Source organism: Varroa destructor, unplaced genomic scaffold, assembly GCF_002443255.2.
Source record: "Varroa destructor unplaced genomic scaffold, Vdes_3.0 BEIS01000002.1, whole genome shotgun sequence".
In the NCBI taxonomy this organism is placed as follows: Eukaryota; Metazoa; Arthropoda; class Arachnida; order Mesostigmata; family Varroidae; genus Varroa; species Varroa destructor.
This window is the reverse complement of record NW_019211455.1, coordinates 21,921,552-21,942,270: the sequence shown is the minus strand read 5'-3', so window position 1 is coordinate 21,942,270 and position 20,719 is coordinate 21,921,552. Positions and strand designations below refer to the sequence as shown.

Sequence of the window (20,719 nt, the reverse complement as noted above, 5' to 3'; positions counted from 1 at the left end):
CGGCGTTAGACAGCTATCTGGACACGTCGAAGAGCGTACAGGTGTTTAAACAGTTTTCTCGATCACAGTCGTCACTAGCACAGTTTGTGCGAACTTTACAATAATATATGAACAACGAAGACGGTCGAGATAGACACGAGTCGTCACGCTTGTCATGGCTCATTAACAATTTTGCCAATACACACAGAAGCACCTAAATCGTGCCTGTATGGCACGAACGGCGCAGCATGACCGTTTCTCTGCGCTGCCATAAGAAAAGGGTGGTCTACTTTGAGCATAAATAGATATTTCGTAAAATTGTTAAAAACCCCTGTCAAGTTGGAAACAGAATGCATGGATATGAATCCGTCAAACATTGACTAAATATTGATTCTTATTAAAAAGATGATGTCTGTCCACATTGAACGGCACGATCCGATCGCTACTAGGACGAATCGTTTCACAAAAATTCCAAATATCAGATTTGTCTTGAAACTACCACGGAAGGGATCAGCACTTAGTGGTGTTATATAAGATATACTCGACAGGAGCTAGCATATAAATAATCGAAGAGTCAGGCCATTGCTTTAATATTGAGTATCAGCAGTCAGTAGGCATCCTTTATCATTGCTAATGGTCTCTAACGTGTCGCCGCACCTATAACGGTAACACATAAAGGCTAGCTATAAGAGGATTATTTCAGGTTCATCCCGACCGCTGTCTCTGCCATCGAACAGCATCCTAGGCAGTCCGAGTTATCAAGTACGCAATAGCATACGAGTTATTACACGATCAAGCCAGATAGCCTTTCATTTTAATCATCAAATACAACTAGAACTAGAAAAAATCGGTCCATTCGTGGTTATTTGCGTTGGTCCAATAGCTACCCCGAGACGCCTACTATAGCGCAAATAAAGAAACGAAAACGATGAATCAATTCAGCAATAAATATCTAGCCATTTTGCGAATCTTTCGTGTTCAATAATGATATCATATATTAAATTCTATGCTTAATAAATAATTAAATAATTTATTGTTCGATTTCTAACGGTTTGAGCACTGTGCGAGCTAGGATTTTCATCTTGGTAGGCCGAATTTTCTTTTAATAATTCACCAAAATCTCTATCGCATGGCACATTGAGCAGACGAAAGTCTTGAGCGTATCATACAATCGGTCGATGGTTCAGAGCTTCGCATTAGAGTAATCAGTACAGATGCAAAATTTGTTTTCGATAGTTCGCTTTCAGCTCGCTGGCAAAGGACGTTGACGGAGTGCCAAAACCTCTAAGTGGAGTTTACTTACGAACGGCCAGCGTATTCCTTTACGACACGAGCGCCCTCTTTCTTTCCCCCATTCAGACTGCACAATCTTTTTTAACGCACCCGCACACCCCGATTTAGTCGGCCGCTGGCCTTTTGACCAATGCCTTCCTCTCCAAATCATTGAAATGTTTGCATATGTTGCACCATGAAATCCACTCATCTTCACAGCATGAAAAGATAATCCCTTGTAAGGGTTCCTGCTCGGACATCACGCCGCTTGCGATCCATGATTAATAAGATGGTAACTGCTCTACAATACATAGAAAAATATCTTTATTTGCTCATAATATTTACCGAGAAGTTCATTTATTCTGGACGTTCGTCTTTGGTATAGAGCAGAACGATGATCATATCATTGTTTTATCGTATATCGCTCCTCGCTAACGTGACACTTTCAGTGGTTAGCAATATGATAGTTCCAGGTAACTTTTACTCAATCAAAAAAATTCCTCAATAAATGCTTATTTGTTTAATTCAAAAAATAAATCTGTTGCGACTCTGTACTTATCGCACATGTACATTTTCGTCTGTTTGCCTTTAATTACATACAAAGAAATAAAATCATCAACTTCTTTTCGAATCTTCTCTCTGATCAATTAAGTTCTTATTATTATGTTACGGGAAACAACTCAACCTGTCACTTGACGACACTACTTACAACTAGGATTGATTTTGCAAAATTCAATTCATTGAATCAACTTTACAAAGATTTATTTGAGATTTCATATTCCAAGCGCACAGTCAACTTCAGCAACTTGTTCCCAAAATAATTTAACTTTTGTAAGATAGGGCGTTTTTAGCTTGTGGTTCGTTCTTAATGTCAATGAAAGCGTCTAACCCGCACCGGTCATGTAATATTGGCCACTTTGATCTGTTCCGTCTTTGATCCGTTCTATAAATTTATTATATTGTATCAGCTATGTAAAATGCTATGTAAAATGCTTGCTATTTTGATTGACACCATCATGATAAAGCGCTGTCGGAGCAGCAGGTAGAAAAATAACTTCCCTAGAAAATTTCGACCCTTTAGTCGGTTGGGCCTTTTCTTATTATAACTTTTTCATTTTCAATATATCTTATTTGCGACACTAAGCAAGAACGTATTAATTATTTTCTTTTACTGCTGCATTTAGACACTGCCAGGAGGAACATTTCTTTAGCCTACTAACTTGGGTCATATCTGGGCTTAGGTTACTTAGACCGATCATGGTACCTATATACGACTATTCATTATGAAATATATTCTGAATTCCAAATGTATGGAGTTACTTTTATTATATTTTCGAGGCCTCCTGTCATGTTTACGAGTAAGAGCTATCTAAGCGAACTTCCCTGTTTGTTTAGACCCTAAATAACACGAATCTACTAATTAGATGTACCGCGGCGCTAGGTCGATGGTTTAGCTTCCAGTAGGTGTAAGTAATATAATCACACCAAGTAACATCTTATAGGTGTGTTTTTATAGTTTTTTTCGGAGCAGCTTTGACAATTAAAATAACCATAGGTCGATCTTTGTGATCTTTAATATACCTTAACTGCGGTTATGGGTAGGTTAGTCTTGTTCAAATCACCACCAACCGCTATAATGATTATCAGACGAATAACGGGAACAAATACGTACAGGGATCATTGGGATAAGTTCAGATTTTATTACGTGTTTGGGCTGAAACTTCGGAGCACCAGTAACTCAGCAGTGGACATTATTATCGGTGTCATAAATGTAGTCATTAAGGAGAATCAAGGGTTATGTTACCTTTTGCATTTCGTAATCTTTAGTAATGTCGGTACGGAGAATCCTTTTTTTTTCTTTTATTTTAAAAAGACTACAGTTCCATAGATGATCTACATATTTAACCCTGTGCTCTGGTAGTTTCTGCCATTCGCATCTGCATATGTAGTTTCTCTAGCGCTTGTTACTCGACGTAAATCGGTAGTGGGATATACTTGCCCACCAATCGCCCTTTCAGGGCATAGAAAGCTTACGGACTTAAACCTCGAACGACCTTAAATCGGGTAAATGACTGATTGAAACTAACTCATTGAATCCAGTGAATTGGCAATCGAGCTGCATTTATCCTTTCATTTTCGGCAAATATGTCATACTGGCAGATGCCTCTCATGTCCACTGCAATTACATCTATTTTCATCTTAAGCCTGGACCTGCTTGACACTGTTACCGAACTCCATTTTTCCCCACAGCAATGCCATTTTTACGTCTGATGCCTGTTTAGCTGGCGTTCGAGATTGAATTATAACTTGTCTATGACGACCGCGTTCTCTGGGCAGGTTTTTTTGATTAATGTTTGGCAGATTGCGTGTGGAATACACCACACGCATTTCTACTTGGCCCAGAGTCAGTGTACGAGGGACTCACTTTTACTCAGTTCTCGCATTTTTAAGTTTATAATGCTGTAACAGGTTACGGGTGAAATGCCAATAAATGCAGACCCCTTAAGCTTCGGAGTCCACTTTCGTAGAGAGGCTCCTCGGTAGCAGCAATCCGTCGTTATCCTTCAGATCCCGACGTCTAGTCATCTCCTCACTGGCTTTCGGACACTCCACTCTTTGTTCTTCACGCGTTCGCTTAAGGCGTCTTTGCTTAATGTCTTCGCCAATCTACGATCAGTTCCCGCAACGCCGCTGCCTTTGAGGAATAAAAACTTAACCACGAGACGTTGATCTTTGAAACTAATCGAAAATCTGTAGTTGTTTCTCTAAACGGCCATTTTATTGCTCGCGGCAACGGAATCAACAGCTGGCGATGGGCATTTAACTAAGCGCGTAGATAGCAAAGTGGACCTCTTCAAGCATCTATCTTCGTGTGGATATCACGACCGATCAATATATTTCTGTCAAGATATTTTCCCGTTATAGCACTAGCATCGGACGCGGATAAATTTAAAATGTTATCTTTATATTAAATTGTGTGAGCAAAATGATACAGTTGACAGGAACAACTGAATGCCGACCGATGATGCGGTACTCGCATCCAGGGCCGCTCCGGTACATAATTTCTAATGATCTAAATCGATATTTATCAGCCGAATACTGCGTTGGAATTGGTTGAACTCATTTGACAGAAAAGAAACGATATGCTCACACCGATAAAAGAGAAATGCTACTCAAGTATCAGCTCAACTATACGCATTAGTCGAGCTTATCTACTCCGTTGATAGTTAATAGAGGGATCTGCGCTGCACCGCAATATTATAGATTCGTGATCAGTATGATCACGCCATTGAAATAATTGTCTGCAGACATTGGGATATTGTCAAGGTTAGCTTTGAGAGGAAGAAAGTCTCAGCAAAGAATCGTTATTTGCAATTGTTTAGATTCTCTGCAGATGACACAGTACCATGGCAGTTAACTAGTAACCACAAGCGCCGGATGCGCTACATAATGGATATAGGTAGTACCCCGAAACAAAGAAGTAACCAGTATTACCTGTACAAATGAATTGACTACCCTCCTATGGATCTGTGTTGTCCGTAAACGAGTATTCCTCATCTGCTCAGTTTAGTGTTACATTTATTCGTACCTAGCAAAATCAAATCACGATCGTGCAATAAATATACGAGATGCCAAAAATGAAAGGAGTACAAGTTCAATTGGGAGATTACCGCTGATTCAGGCCATTTTAACGAGTCCAATTCGATGCCTATCTCTGTCGTTGGCACGTATTACGGTAAAATGAAATTTTTAGAGTGTAAGGAAGGTCACAACTAAAATACACACGCACGGCAAGGACACTCTTTTTCGCCTATATGCCAACGTGTCCTACAGGGAATTCAAATAGTGATTTGGAACTGTAGCAAATACTCACGTCTATAAATGTATAGAGACGACAGTTCGTTTTACTCAAACCGCTCGCTTTGATCAGTATCCGACGACACTACGTAGTCCTTGGACATCATCCTGCTCCTTTCAAATGTACCAGATGTTCGACTAAGGCCAACCCCTTGCCAATAGTTGGAAACATTAAGCCGCTACATTTATGTAGTTAAAAACAATTGAATTATAGGTCTTACGTATACTAACTTGATGATTCGTTGGTACGGGGCCTCCGTGGCCGGCTTTTGTCCTTCTTTGACAGCTTTGTCGTCAATTGTTTCCGGCTACACTGCGTCCATCAAGGCCAATATGTTGCTCACCACTTGATGGCAACAAATACGTACTTTATTTTCTGCCTTTGCAAAACTTCGCTCAGATAGGCTTTAAATTCACAGACGCACCTCGATAGTATTCAAAGCGAAATAATAAAAAAAGTTTGGCCGGAGGCCAAATATCGTATATATACAGCGAACTTAACTGTACACAAGGCTGCAAGGCTGTGTATGTTAATACTAATAATACGAACAGGGCGTTGAAGAAAACTAAAAGAAACCATAAAACCTAATATTTACCAAGAAATGACTATACGTACATAAATTACAAAGATGTCGTCGGTTACAATTTCAGCTCCACTGGAATTATTACGACGCGTGAGTTAAAGCACACGTATTATACTACCGCATCAATGGTATCGACGTTGTGAGGCTTCGCTTTCTTTGAAAAGAAAAAGCTTCCAATGTCAGTGCTTTTGTTAATTGCTTTTTCTATTCGCAGACCTACGAGCGACACCAACAGTGACAAACTCATACGTTCAATATGGTGGCAAGATGGTCTATCTAGCGACGGTACCTGTCAGAGTAGTGCGTAAATTCAGTATCTTGGTGTGATTTGAAAAAAGGCTGGAGGCATCACCTTGATTCCGTCCGTACTGATCAGAGCGCTAACTTAATGATATCGTTACTTTTATGACCGCGGCAGCTGTTCTATTGTTGGGTTCGAGTTCTGAGTTTGGTAAGTTGTTTTTTCCTACGCACAAATGCAAGTGCATCGTGTGCAACTTAAACAAGGGCATCGTCCAGTTATCAAGTTCGATACGTTAAACTTCGATTACGTGTGTTTCTTAACAGTTTGTGACAGCTATTAAGTAGCCGATTGGTCTTGTTGTCAAGGGCCCCATATTGCGTAACGTCACAGCAGAATAATACTGAATAAATACACACTATTTAAAGCAAATACGATGATCCTTTGCTTCGTGAAAACTTTGTATTTCACAAAATGTATTATGCAACCCATAGACGATGGATATAGTTGTTTATTCTAGCCTCGTTTCCCTATTTTGCGTTATTGTTTCAGCACTAGACGTTTTGAATCGGCATCAGTTACTTTTTTCTTCTTTTGATGCAAAAAAAAACTGTTGAGAAACTGTTCGTGCGTGAAGTCTCCGAGGTTCGTCGATAAAAAGTGCTGTGTCTATTAACAAGGCAGATAAGTTAATAATAGCAAATAAAACACCAAATAAACTTTCATACAGCTGCTGGATATTTAATTTTTGTTGAAGTCCTAATTATTGGTGAACTAGAGTCTCTCATTGGTAGGCCCTCCGTAGGTTCCATAGGTCCTTCTGTTATACTTAAAATTCTAGTTATTAACTCTGGGAGCGTTCGTCTTTGTAGTAGTCAACAAAAGAAGGCAGCGACGATAACTAAATTGAGCTTTAGCGTGTGAGGAAGTCGGATCAGGTCCCCAAAGCGTTCTAGTGATATAGCACTTTCTTCAAGGTACACTTCGTCCTACATATACTTACCTCATCAAGAAATGAGTCCGTCAACGCATCAGTGAAGTAAACATTAGCATGATGATACGGTGTAAATAGGATGCGCTTTGTTTTCGTTGTTACTTTAATGCAAGAGACAATCACGTTCTAATTGCACATGGCAAAGGTTTGTACGTAGTTCGGAAGGGTGTTATTCGATTTCTTTTTTGTGTCTTTCTCCTTCCCTGTTGATTGAAGATGTTATTATGGTAAATGTGCCACAGCTTCCAAAAATTTTATATTGCATAGCTATTTTAAAGGTCATTCAGTTTTAGCTTCTACAAGCAACTCAGACGAAGTATGAAGTACCTATACCTTTATTGATAACTTCTATTTGTCAGGCTACCGCTTTGAACAAAGAGCGCTACCAAGGCAATAATCTATGCGTGCATGTAAACAGAGATTTGTGCCGGGAAAATTGTGACCAGTAATAAATTATTTGGTGTCTCCCAATTATAATCACTAGATATATTCCAAGGAGCGAGCGCATCAGCTGGGCTCGATTCATCACACTCCGACATTGATTAGATTTATGGCCAACGAACCTATTCATCAATAATGAAGCTTCCCTCAAAGCTTGCTTACAGATTTGCTGATGGTGGCAGTTTTCCTTGTGTGTACCAGTCTGTGACCCTTGTCCATTGTTTATGCCATCTTGCTCTTTGATGTAGCTGTAAAGAGGGAACGGGTCTGCAATAAAGGCATGCGAAACTATGGTAGACGATATTGATGCTAGGCCGAGTTGGCCAAGTCGACGTCATTTTGCCGTAGTGCTCCACGTCCTAATCAGATTACGGGGATCACATGTTTTCTGATTTAGCCAATTTAAGCTATATAAGAACGAATCTCATACTTATCTACTAGATATTCGAAGTGAAATTTCTTGTTGCATCGAAGAGCTAGATTCAGCTTGGTATTCATAAGTGGCACTAATTACGCTTTTCTTTTTGTTTCTCAGTCGTTTAGAATCTGTCATCTTAGGAGAAGTATTCCAGCACAACTCTGGCACGATACGCATTGTCGGCATACAAAAAAAGCTTATGAACTGTACGCGCGAGGACTCTATGTAAATGAGACGACACCTACCCTATCCGTGACATATGCGTAGGTCGCCTTATTTGATCCATTATAAATATGTGCATAAGATATTATGTAATGCTATGTTCTATCAATCAGTGGTAGCATATGACTGTGCTGAGAAGGAAGTTATACACATAAGTAAGCTATATCGTCTCGTTGCTATCGCCGGGCTGATAAACCACCTACAATGTCAAGCTGCCATTTAAACAATCTTAAATTGGGCTCGCTCAGCTGATTATTTACGATTGATTGATTGATTGATTGATTAATTGGTCAGCTTTGTTAGGTGATGATGACACTGACCGATTGATTAAATCACTCGAATTTCGTCTCCGTTGACATGCGGAAGGATGTTATTGCATCTATATCACTTTGACAATATCGATACGACAGAGGCTAGAAATGTCACACAGCTCTTCTCCGCTAATCCAGCTCGGACCTACTAAAAAAGTTTGAAAAAACGAAAGTTGTTGTTGTTTAAAAAAAGCTGCGATTAGACACAACTGTATCGTGACGCAGGCGTCCCTTGTGAGTACGACAGATTAGTGTCCCATCTCCGGCTAATGGTGATTCGAAGTGATCGCAGTCTTATCGACTAACTGAAAAGAGATTAATAAACGAAAACAAAGGGTAGAGGTCAGTCTGATCGACTTTCGACGAATTCAACGATCTAACGTGAACGTAATAGCAATAGGTTATAGTATTCAGACGTTAGTTCGCCTGTCAGATTCACTGCAAAGCTTGTTGATACTGCGAATCGACTGAGTCAAGGCAAAAGGGCTCCTCTGACGTTTGGATCGGATTGTAGAGTAGTTTTGAAGCTTATCGACACGCAAAAACAATTTGAGTAGAGCTACTTGTAGCAGCGTTGCGTTTGTAGACTCTTCGGCAATTCCGCCTTCTATTTGCTTTTACATGTCTAGGCAATATAACACTAGTATTGGATTTTGTTATTTGTCGAAGAAATAACAAAATAAACTTGTATTAGTGTCAATCGATACATTCAATGTAGGGCGTGCGCCATTCCGCTACTTCGAACCGAATGTATCAGCATATAAATTCAATGAGGGTGCCAAGTAATAATGAGTATGAAACGATATCACTGCGTAAAGTCAAGAATATAGCCTCGTATACGTTCACGATTACCTGGCAGAATTTACGTAGCAATAAAATTAATGAGCCATTCGATCGGTCCGTTGGTGACTCTTTGCAACATCAATAGCAAATAGACAGCTACCGCAAATTTACTACTCTATAATAGAGTAATAATTCTACACACGAAAAAACACACGGCGAAAAACCACACATACAACCATTTGTCTTCCCATATCTAGTGCACGTCCTACAACAGCAATATTTAAGAGTTTGTTAACGGGGAAAACAACTATTCAGCAAGTTAAAACGCATGTTATTCACTAAATAGATTGAATGTTATGTCAATATATATTGTCGAAGCTGAATAGGAATTGTCGAAATTGTTGAAACAAAGCCCTACCAGAGCTTTAAGTATCATCTATAGGCGACTGGCTTTGGAATACCCAGTTACGTGCAGATGCCCTTACTCCATACCTCTTTATCGAAATTAGCAAAGCTTTGCATTTTTCAGGCTTCTACTTGTCTAAATAAAGCAACTGATGTAATGGCGCCTTCTGCTAGGACCTTTCTGACGTTTCTGTTTACTATTGCATTTGTCGTTTTTCTGTCGTTGACCTACAAACCTATGCCAAGATGTGATGCTTGCATAACGAAAACGCAAGAAAAACGTGTCATAATTTTCTGATTCAAAACCTTTCATAAATTTTTAAATTGTAGTTTTGTCAAAAACAAAGTAGAGTTAAATTTTTCACTATTCGATAATAAATCTAGGTCGATGTTGTGATTTCAATGTTGGGTTGCTTTCGAACGCAAGGTCGTACTTGATGTCATTCGGGTGGCTTTAATAAAATTCCTATTTGACCAAATAATCCATGATGTTGTACAATACGGCCGGAAGCTTCACCAAGTCACTCTGAACCTCAATCAGAGAAGTACCGCGCTCTAACCTCTCTCAACTTCAACCTAAGTCTAACGCTTGACGTTTATGGTTACAGAAGTTCATAATTAGAAAGAACCTTTTTCTCGTCAAGTTTCCAAAACATATTCTGTGTATTATGTAGTTTCTTCTCCTAACGGGTACCTTGTACTTGTTTAGAATATCTTATTGTTTAGGCAGAAGGTAACGTTACTGTTGATAATAGATATAACAAAGTGTGCATTAGATCTCTGCTTCAGTGTTCTTGGCCCTTTCGTCACTGTCTCCTACGGGTCAGTAATCAACCATTCCGTTCGTATTTCTCGACTGAACAACAACAGGAGTAAAAAAAAACGTTAGAAAAGTAACGCCGGTGTAACGTGCTCTTCCGCCCCCGGCGGTGCTCACGCATAGGAGCTATTCTTCTCTTCGCAACGTCAGCGGCTGCAGCAGTGATGCAGGTAGTACAACATCTTCGATGGTGAAATGACCTTAGTTTGTCGACAAACCGCTGCTTCAACACGAAGTTCACGCGTTTGGCGTTTTTAGCAGCAAAAAAGGATGGAAACGACTTGAAAGAATACCAATCGAAAGACAAACGTGTGACTGCGACGCAAAAAATTTCGTACAACCAACTAGCTGATATCAGTTCGTCTTCTATCGAAAACAAACGAGAAATTCCGCCAGGAAGCTTTCAGTTCAGACCCTGTCATCGTTGTCAGATCGGAATGAAGCCACCAGAGAAAGTAGTGAACCGGCCGACCACCTGCTCAAAGAGGTACTCAAACCAATTTCACTCAATCGCTCATTATATGCAGACCATCGCTATCCTACTAAAAACATCCCGATTCTGTAACCGGGACCGAAACTTGAAGAATTCTCAATTCTCTACTACTCAACAGCCAGTGGATCCCCAAAGATCGCTAAAATATCACGCTGGCTTGAAGAGGGAAAGTCGTCTTTGGTTCGGATACCGAACGCCTTCATGGCGTTTGTTACGGGGGATGCTAATCCATTATAGTAAGTCGTATGCGAGGAAGCGTGTCCATCGATCCTGCCCTGAGAGGCAATTCACTGGGTTCCGTTTTTAACCAGTTTCGCAAACAAGCATATGTTGATCCAAACTGCATTACACAATTTTTTGCTCTAAACTGGTTTCCAGAGGAAACTTAACGCAAAGTACTACCTTGTTAATATCAAAAATGCCTATAAGCTAACCCTGAATGATCAAGCTATTAACCCCACCAGCCTTGAAGCAAGCCGCGCTGCCTAACGGCGTTAATCAAGTTAGTCAGCGCTAATTTAGCGGTGCCCACTTTCCTAAATAGTACCATAAGATGATCGTCAATGCTAGAATCCCTGCGAAAATTGCGCATCGATGTTAGCACTGATATAGTTTTGCGTACGGAAAATTTCGAAAAGCGATCACTACAACAAAAGTCACTTAAAGCTAACAAAACTGTTTTGTACAGTTTCTTTTTCCAATCATTCAAAATCGAAAATGTATTTAATTAAAAGGGCTTTAAAATATATAATAGTCGGATAGTGCCGCCGATTATTAATATTATTATTATTACTATTATTGTAATTTATAAAGTAGTTATCACAAAGGTGAAATTTTTGTACAACTAAACTTACTTAGCGGAACGTCCATGTTTATCGTAGCCTATGAACATTTACTTACCTAGATAGCTTGTACATGCAATAATCCATTGACACTGTCGAGTTTTAACAACTCGAACAGTAGCTACGATCGGGTGCTAAACAGAAACAACCTGCGTTTGTATCAGATTATACGTACGTAGTAATATATTCTATATAGTAGTATATAACTGTGCGTGCTCAAATAGTTGGCATATATGCCAAGCTCACGAGGTCGTCTTCGTTAGCATTGGAAGGATTCTGAAGGGTTTAGACAGGAAACGTTGTTACTGCTGTCGGGCGGCATAAATACCAAAGGCGTAGAACGGGAAAGTTAACATTGCTGAGTGTTTTTTGTATGGGTTGCCAGAGTCGGGGCACGGACCTAACCTATGACAGGGCGTTTCGCTGTTCCTAGCCAAGCTTTCAGTCAGGTTGAATTGTGATCGGCCCGAGTCTCTACAAGCTCGCTAAAACTACCAGCGTGATTTACTTTACTATAAAACGTGCATCTAAGTAGGTACTTTAATAGAGTACACTTCATACCAAAAGCAAGCAGCCATTTTGACTAGTATAATAACTCTCTCATAAAATTGCTTGAGAATAAGCATACTATTCCAGTTTTGATAGGATCATATAAGAGCTACTTTTTAGCCGTGGCCATTATGTGACTTAGTTCTGTTTGGAAGCTTAACTTTCATTTAGGGAACCGCATGATTCGAACTTACCTGCTCATTTCGTTAGCCAAAAGAGTATTTAGATTGGGGCTTAATTTTCACTTAGTTTCGATCATCGTACAACTTAAAAATGAGCCTAGCAGCGACTAAACCGGTCTGCTAGTTCAAGAGTGTTAAGTTTTCTCGTAGCAATTATCGTTCGCTAGTTAGATACTAACGATGCAACAATCTAACGCTATTCCTAAATAAGAAAAGCTTTGGCGCGACCCGACTGACAGACCTACTTACCCTTGTGAGCCTCTGCTACGAAACGGAAGATTACCGGAATCCAGACGCTTTTGCACAACAAGCAAATAATCTTAATTTTACTTTCCAGATTTGTATTGATTCTATAGCTAAGATTACGTATGATCGTTTTGCCGCAGAGTCCGCTCGCGACAAAGGCGTTCGACGCGGTTACAGCCACACTCGACGCCGTAACGACTTTGTCAAGTGCAAAGCCTGCTGCCGCACACGATAACATCATAGAGGTAAATACTGATTGCTAACTCTGTTTCATGTCCCTACGTCGCGTTTACACTGACTGAGATAACTCTAACGGCGGCGGAGAACAATCTGAATGAGTCTTAGCATTATGGCAACATTATTATGTATGGGTTGTTGTCGATCAAGCAATTCATCATTAACGATACAAAAAAGAACGTGACCAAAATGAGCGTTGGAAGACTCGTGAAAAGTGAGACGATTGCTGCCTCGAACCGTGTCAAGACAAGGGTTTTGTTTCAAGTGATCGATACTCTTACCAATGCCTTTGAGTCTTCCTGCATTCGTGCCAATGCAGCGTCGAGCTGTCATTTCGATATCTTCTTCTTAGAAAGCCCGATCAGGGATGGTGTCGGCGCAGTAAGGAAGATTCTGAAACACCTAAAATGATCCCATTTTTCTACTTTGCCCAGTAATAAGCCGGCGCATATTAGGCCAGTAATACAGTTAGGTCACATTACGATAAGAGGGTGTTCGAAAGTGGTCTGCTAATCCTCGTCTTCAATGGCCGGTGGCATTTACTTGTTGCCCGGCAGTATCGGCTGTCTTATCACAGCCAAACGAGATTTATCGTCGTACAGCACGTTGGGTAAATGTCTTCTTGTGGAGGAAAATTGTTTACCAAGTGATCTCAAATGACGACGATTATTTGGCAAAGACATCGTCCAGTCCACGTTACCATCGAGCAAGTGTAAGGCTAGATGCACACTTGGCCAACTAGAATTGATGCTGTATCTCAGATTATACTCAGCGTCACCTGGCTTCAGATAGCTCACGTGCACACGTATCTTGCGAAATATGGTCAGAGAGGTTCAAACACAAGTCCCCGCCGGATCTCGTCCGTGTTTAACATTCGGGAACCTTCGGCCGCGCCGCGCCGCACCGCACGTCCCTCATAATTTCGCGCCCGGGTCGGGAGAATATCGAATCGAAGTATTTGGACCATTTACCAAAAAAAAAACCCGTTGGCTGGACTACATAGCAGCACGCTTATAGCATAACACATTCATGTTAACTGATGGTTCTGGCATCGCTTTCGACAAGTGGCGTAGCACTTGTCATAGCATCTCACACACAGACACATCGACGATGTCCTTGTCAAGTTCTTATGACATTGTAACCAATTCTCTATCGTGTAATAACGCTCATTGTCAGAGAGAACTTGTCTAACTAAACTGTATGTGCTTATTTAACTTAACAGGTACTCATGCAATTGCAGTGCGCACACTGTTGAACCTGGTCGAGTTCGACAAAATTTATTCGTTTGGATTATCCCATAAACTTGATTCAAAAAATAATTTCTGCGTAGGCTATTTATTTATTTATTTCATTCATTACTGATGCAAACTGATATTTGTAAATGCGTATGATTGATTTGAAGCGCCAAGATTGACTTGAAGTATTATGATTAACTACTTGAAACCGTGTTTTTCATTCTAATGTTTAACACTATGAGCAAAAAACAGAAAGCAACAGAAGAGAACTTGCGACTGTAATGGTAACAAATGCAGTGTTTATATCATTGCCATAGTAAGCAATCGTTATGGAAATCCAAATGGAAAATAAAAATTGCACTCTTGTCTCGTAAATTTGGCCAACGACACAAAGCGGACCTATTTAAGTTTGACCCTCTACTTACACTCCGTTGATTACTTTCAATATTTTTGCCAAAACGGTAAGATAAAAATATACAAATACACCATAAAGGTAGGACATGAGAAATGAGTATTTAACTAGTTTGCATAGCGACGCCGGAAGCTAAGATTATGTTCAACAGGCATAGAATCTAGCAAGCGGTCGCTTTCGTTCCATGAAAATGTTACCTGACAATAAGTAGCGTTGTATTTTCGTAATAATCTTTTACTTACGAACTTCAGCTCTGTTCAAAGCTTTAGCATATCTAAAAATGAATTGCTCATCATGAGTTAATTTACTCAATGCCAATCGTAGGAAGTTTCCAAACAAAATCTTTCGGCATTAGCGCCCGAGTCCTAAGTACAGATAAAGTATATTGATATCAGTCTAAACTTTCAGAAGTACCAGTTTATATTGTAATGGTTCTATCGGTAAAGATTGATAACATGCAACAAAAGCTTACAGCCACCGATGTTGCTCGACGCACGAGTTCCGTTGAAATGCTGAGTATTGAAAATGAGGCAGGGAGAGGTTCGGGTCATCAAGTGAAGATGTAATCTCGGTGAACGATGGTTATTTGAATAAAACTGACCGTCATCAATGGCACTTAACGAAGGTGCTGAAGTATTTGTTTGTCTTAGAACTCTAGATCTAGATGCCCCACCCTATGTACCATTAAGGTTCGTACCAATAATTCTAGACGTTTCTGTCCCTATTGCCATTTAAGGATGTAGTACTGCTCGAATAAATAGCATTTGTGCCAGTCTCTATGCGTCATCAATAATAAACCCTTGTATTTATATATATACCACACAAAAAAGGATTGCACTTATCACTGTACTCTTCATATACCCCGCCTACTCAGTATAGCATAACGAAGCGCTTTGTCCCTGAGACGTAGTCCGCGTTTCTCCCCGATGCTAAAAAAATTAACGTTGTGACAACAATCAGTCTATTGCGTCCTGTCATTATGAGCAGCAGCACTAGCAGGCGAGTATTGCTAGTCCGCCCCTTTTTCAAGACTGACGTCCGTATTCGCCTGCCACATGATAAAAAGCTAGAAAAACCAATTTGTACAACTGTTACAACGACTAGACCATATGGGTGGGTCGTCTGAAAAACAGTATGCCGCAAAGAAGCTAAAATAAATAAATATTTTCTATGCACGATACCACGGTTCGAGTCCTATAACGCGGACTGACTGAAGCTTCGTCTTAAATAAGCAATACAACCGTCCCCGAACAACATCGCAGAAAAGATATGCAAAAATACTAAATTTTTACTAAAAAATAATGCGCTGAATTCATACACCCTATTCACGTCTACAGTGGTTACCACTCGAGCATCCTATATTTCAGACTCTACTAATTGAAGCTGTAAGCTTTAATGCAGTGCACTCGCTGGGTACTGTTGAGAAATGTCATTGTTGCTATTAGAGATAGGTAACTCTGGCTATATACCACCGAGCATTTGTCGCAGCGGTTTTTTTTTGCCTCCACTGTTCACTTGTGGAAACGTGGCACGCCATTACGCTATCCCGCTTAGCGTTTCAGATTTGTTTGTAACGAACTTTCTAAAAAACAATCACATGATGCTTTTCATATTGGAAATTGAACTATTTTAAAGAATAGGGCTAACCGGAAATTTTTTGATCGTAGTTTACATTTCTGTATACTGACGGCAACGAACCATAAATTGACCCCATTATGTATATGACTCTTCATAAGTAGCAATGCGTATCCCAGATGCGGGTATCTGATATTACAACGACTTGTGCTATTCTATCTTCTATATTGTATATGCTATTATAGTTACTAAAAGCGAAAAAATTTGATAAAAACAAATGAAATACACAAATAGAATACTTATTTTGCTGCCAATAAATGCAAAAAAAGTGTATAAAAACATCAGATATATTACACTATACAATTACATTTAGCTAACATTCTGATGTAACACACGTAACTTTAAAAACAAGGCATGGCTCGTTTTTTGGCCAAGTTCAATTTTACCCGCATCAGTTAGAAACCATTGAGTGTTTCCAATAAATAGTGTTATTATCAGCAATACACACAGTGCTTAGTAGTGAGAATTTATATTACGCGTTTATCTAAAATGCTTCAGTGGGCTATGGTCTCAGTTGAGAGTTGAAAGCTCGCTGTTAATAAATCTTTGCTCTTCAGAAGCGAAATTTAAGTGAAATAAATCAGTTAAGTGATACAATACCTTATAGTAACTCTGACTGGATAAATATCGAAGTCGTCGCACATAATATTTACGCACAGATAGCACAACAGGACTAACAACAAAGCAGACATTTATAATCCTTGACGCGACGATCTATAAACTGCCAGCTAGTATGAGACCGGACGGAGCCTTTAAGTGATAGTCTTTATAACAGAGAAGCATGGAAAAACTGGCCAGCAGCAAGACGACCGTAGCTTGATTTGTTCTGATAAGCATGAAAACACTTAACTGAAAAATAGGGTCCTGTTGACTAATTATGTGCTCGAGATAACTTTCGAATAGAGCAGTAAATAAGAGCATGCTGAAGCTGTTGCTTGCTAAATAAGTAAACCACCCTATAATTTTGTTGAGCGAGTAAGCCATAGCTTGCCTACGAGCCATCCATGCGTAATTGTTCGAAAAAAAACTTCGGTACGTCGTCTCATTCATTTATCTAGAAACACCTCGGTTGTTGACGAGCAAGTGGATACCTGCGTCGTATCGTGCTCTGGTGTTCATCTATGAAGCCGAAACTTTCTGATACAGCTCAACGGTCTTCTCTGTTATAGACGGTACAATTTCGTTTCTTCGTCGGTGATCTAGGGCTAAAAGGCGTCCTAGACTACGGGAGAATTCCGGGAGGTGATTGGGGGGCGTATTTTTGCCATTGCTATCATGTTGTCCTCACATTAGAACTCATAAACGACCTGAGAGGACAGCTGACCGCAACTAACATGCCACCAGCATCGACGAATACGATAGCTTAAACGTTACGATTAATAAGGACCAATAGCACAATTATTCCTGCTAAAGTATACACGAATAAAGGTTAAATTGCCCCAACCCTACGGTTTTTATTCCCAGCCAATTAATTGGTGCTGCCTTTTCGTCACACAATCGTTTGTGAACCGGAGTTATAACGAGTGAAACGCTGTATTTTTAGTTCGTAGTTTTCGCCGTCTTAAAACTACTGATGGCCTCTGCTGGAACTGTACGCAGAACGCACGGCGTCTGTTGATCACTGGGACGTTGGCCGCTTGCGCCATAGTAAGTAAACCGGTATCTTCGGATACTAGAACTTAATTTGAGTGTTGATTCTTTTTAATGAAACAAAATAGTCGTAACGACAAGGAGATGCATAGCATCGCAGATATTCAGTTGTAAAATAATGGAATCGGCGTTTATGGCAAGCAAGCAAGCGATAGCACCTGCAGTCCAAGCAATTCATGAACAGTATTTTGCTTTCAGGCTATGGCTATGGCTATATGCTAAGTCCCGGTGAAAAAATGTAAAATTCTGCTCGCGCTGAAGTTATAGTGGTCGGCGTGTCGACGTGCAGTACGACGTCCCCCCCGACGTCCGGCGTCGATTCACTCTTGGAGCCTTCACAGGGGTAATTGGCTTACGATGGTAGATTTTAACAGTTAACGTTTGAACGAAGTTTTCGATTTTTGTGAGGTTAAACAAACTGCTCCTGTGTCATATATTGATCGCTTTTCTAGTTGTATTTGTCTCTTACAGATCGTGTGGATTGATGGCGGTGACTATTTCGAACATACCCGGCCCTCCTGTATCTCCTGTACCTGAATGTCTTTAGTGTCAACTTTATGTCCGTATGTATAATATACGTAAGAAATGAGCAGACCTATCGCTTTATCGCACTTGGTTTCAGGCGTACTATGAAGAAAAGCACGAAAATAAGTTTGTAGGGGTATTGGTATAAATCCATACATTTAAAAATAAATCAGTCTTGGATATTTTGCCTAACTTTGATTTGTTTAGTCTGTTTCCATGATATGCGTCGAAGACAATATATAGCGGTATATTTTTATAATCATTGTTTGCTACTGAAGGTATTTATTTATTTAAGATCCAATTCTTAACCGACTTTTCTTGCTCGATAATAATGGCTAAAATAGAAGATACCTTAGTATACAACGGCTGCACATGTCCTCCTTTTTGGCATATACAGTAAATATTATCGTATTTATAACATACACAAAAGTAACGTGTACGGCACACAAAGATATCGCAAATAAAAATAAAATGTCTGAGCAAATTATAGAGGTCAATTGGGGTTAATAGTGTAAGTCCTAAGCGAGCTAACTATGAAACTGTATGCACACTATTTATAAGTTCATTGTTGATAGCATGCTAGACTATGAGTACGATTTATAAGATCATCAAAATCTACTTCGAAAACAAATTTTAGAAACAAGGGGTGACTCTATTCAAACAGTTTTTTAGGCCAGGGTTTTTTGATAGGGTTCAGAGCGACGGACAGAAGGAAAATCGAGGGCACAGGTACAATATGATAACAGTGCATAAATTACCCAAAAAAAAACCAGTGATAAACGTAACAAAGTTTATTGGGTTACTCATTGGACCGCAGATAGGCCGCAGGCTCTTCGTATGCTGATAAGCGATCATCAGTATGAAGACGTTTTCCGTTAGGCGCATTATGAGAAAATCTCCCGGCAGACTTCATGTGCTTCGAAAATAACCTAGGTTTAGCGGAAACGCCGGGTTACGCGTCGGAAACCTATACGCTATATTCGTAGATCGGATGAACCCAACACAGAGAAGGCAACTCTGCAACGTGTGTTACACGATTAATGAGTATAAATCATCTCATTTAGTACGAACATACAGAAGGAGGCGTTGAGAAGCAGAACTCGTGTATTCGGTCACATGCTACGCCACCATTATTTATAGCGGACAGACAGTGAGCTGTCATATATCATTAGTATAATTGTAACCGTACAGAATCGAAGACGGTACTCAAACCGTCAGTGAATCAGCGTTCCGTAACGTACGACGATACTCTACAATGTTCTGGAACGCCACCGCTAAAACATTAGCCGTTACTAAATTGCCGCACCGAAAGCGTAGAGGAGGCGGCTACCGCGCAAAAGGTATACTACAGAGTTTTCGATCATTCCCGCTAGTACTAGCTGATATAACCTGTTAGTTAGCGAACACAAGGTTCGTAACAAACTAAAACAGCTATTAATTTTCGATAAATTGCACACGTGTCAATTATCAGTCCACCAGCGTGAACCGTTACTCGAGTGGCAAGCCCGCCGTTTTTCGTTTTCCTTCCTGCAGGATTATCCGACGTCACGAAACTCTGTGTTGGAACACTTCCAAGCAAACCGCCAGCGATCGAGTTCTCCGGCCAAGCCAAAAAGCTCGAGTCCAACTGGGTTGTCATTGTTCTGCAGTAGTGGTTATCGTTGGCCCTAAAGATTGTATATAAAATATAAATAAATTGCCAAAAATTTGTACGGGATTTCGTTTCGACTCCTGCGGCTGCAGCTGCTTGATGTGTTGTGGCTGCTATAACGGCTGCAGATAGACGTCCGTATCTAGTCGAGGCCGCCGTTCGCGATCGCTTCGAAAGATCAATGGTAACAAAGACAATTCGTCTAGTTCATCTAAAATGCTGCCAGCCTAGATATGTACGGATAGATATGGACTGAACGTTTTTCCAATATTTATCTATTCATACATCCATTACAGTACAACAATGTATGTAGACACTTTTTATTTATTTGTTTATTTTATTCATCTCCTCATCTGTTTATCAATCATTTTGATCAGCAGCTTTAAGCTAAAATGTTTGATTTTCGAAAATGATGTTCGAATGCTTAAAAAAAAAAAGGACCACAGCTTATGTAATTTGTTTATGGGAAAAATCATCTATCTAATAAATATTCCGTAACAATGCAAGCGAGTGAGATAATATTTGACGAACTAAAGAAACTATGTATGAATATTATTATTATCGGAAAATAAATGAGTTAGCGCAGAATTAACTGGACTTTGGTACGTTTTCTACGTGCGAAATGGAACGACGTTTATGGCTACTATATCGGTAAGAACGCTTGTAAAATTAACTACATGGGTAATAAGTGGGAGCAGGGTCATTGAGAACTTTACATTATACCTCGTAAATAA

At 39.9% G+C, this 20,719-nt stretch overlaps 2 long non-coding RNA genes across 3 annotated transcripts; one reads left to right on the top strand and one right to left on the bottom strand.

The window, feature by feature from the left end:
• Nucleotides 1–1,116: 1,116 nt before the first annotated feature.
• LOC147757515 (uncharacterized) lies at nucleotides 1,117–13,024 on the bottom strand. Of its 2 annotated transcripts, none has more exons than XR_015319906.1 (2): nucleotides 12,644–13,024; nucleotides 1,117–8,625 (listed from the first exon to the last, which is right to left on the bottom strand). It is a non-coding gene; the product is annotated as an uncharacterized LOC147757515 (long non-coding RNA). The 2 variants fall into 2 exon arrangements; XR_015319907.1 differs by lacking the exon at nucleotides 12,644–13,024 and adding an exon at nucleotides 12,407–12,625.
• LOC147757514 (uncharacterized) lies at nucleotides 11,944–18,464 on the top strand. The gene is made up of 5 exons (XR_015319917.1): nucleotides 11,944–12,194; nucleotides 12,781–12,885; nucleotides 17,703–17,806; nucleotides 18,008–18,152; nucleotides 18,281–18,464. It is a non-coding gene; the product is annotated as an uncharacterized LOC147757514 (long non-coding RNA).
• The last annotated feature ends 2,255 nt before the right edge of the window (nucleotides 18,465–20,719 follow it).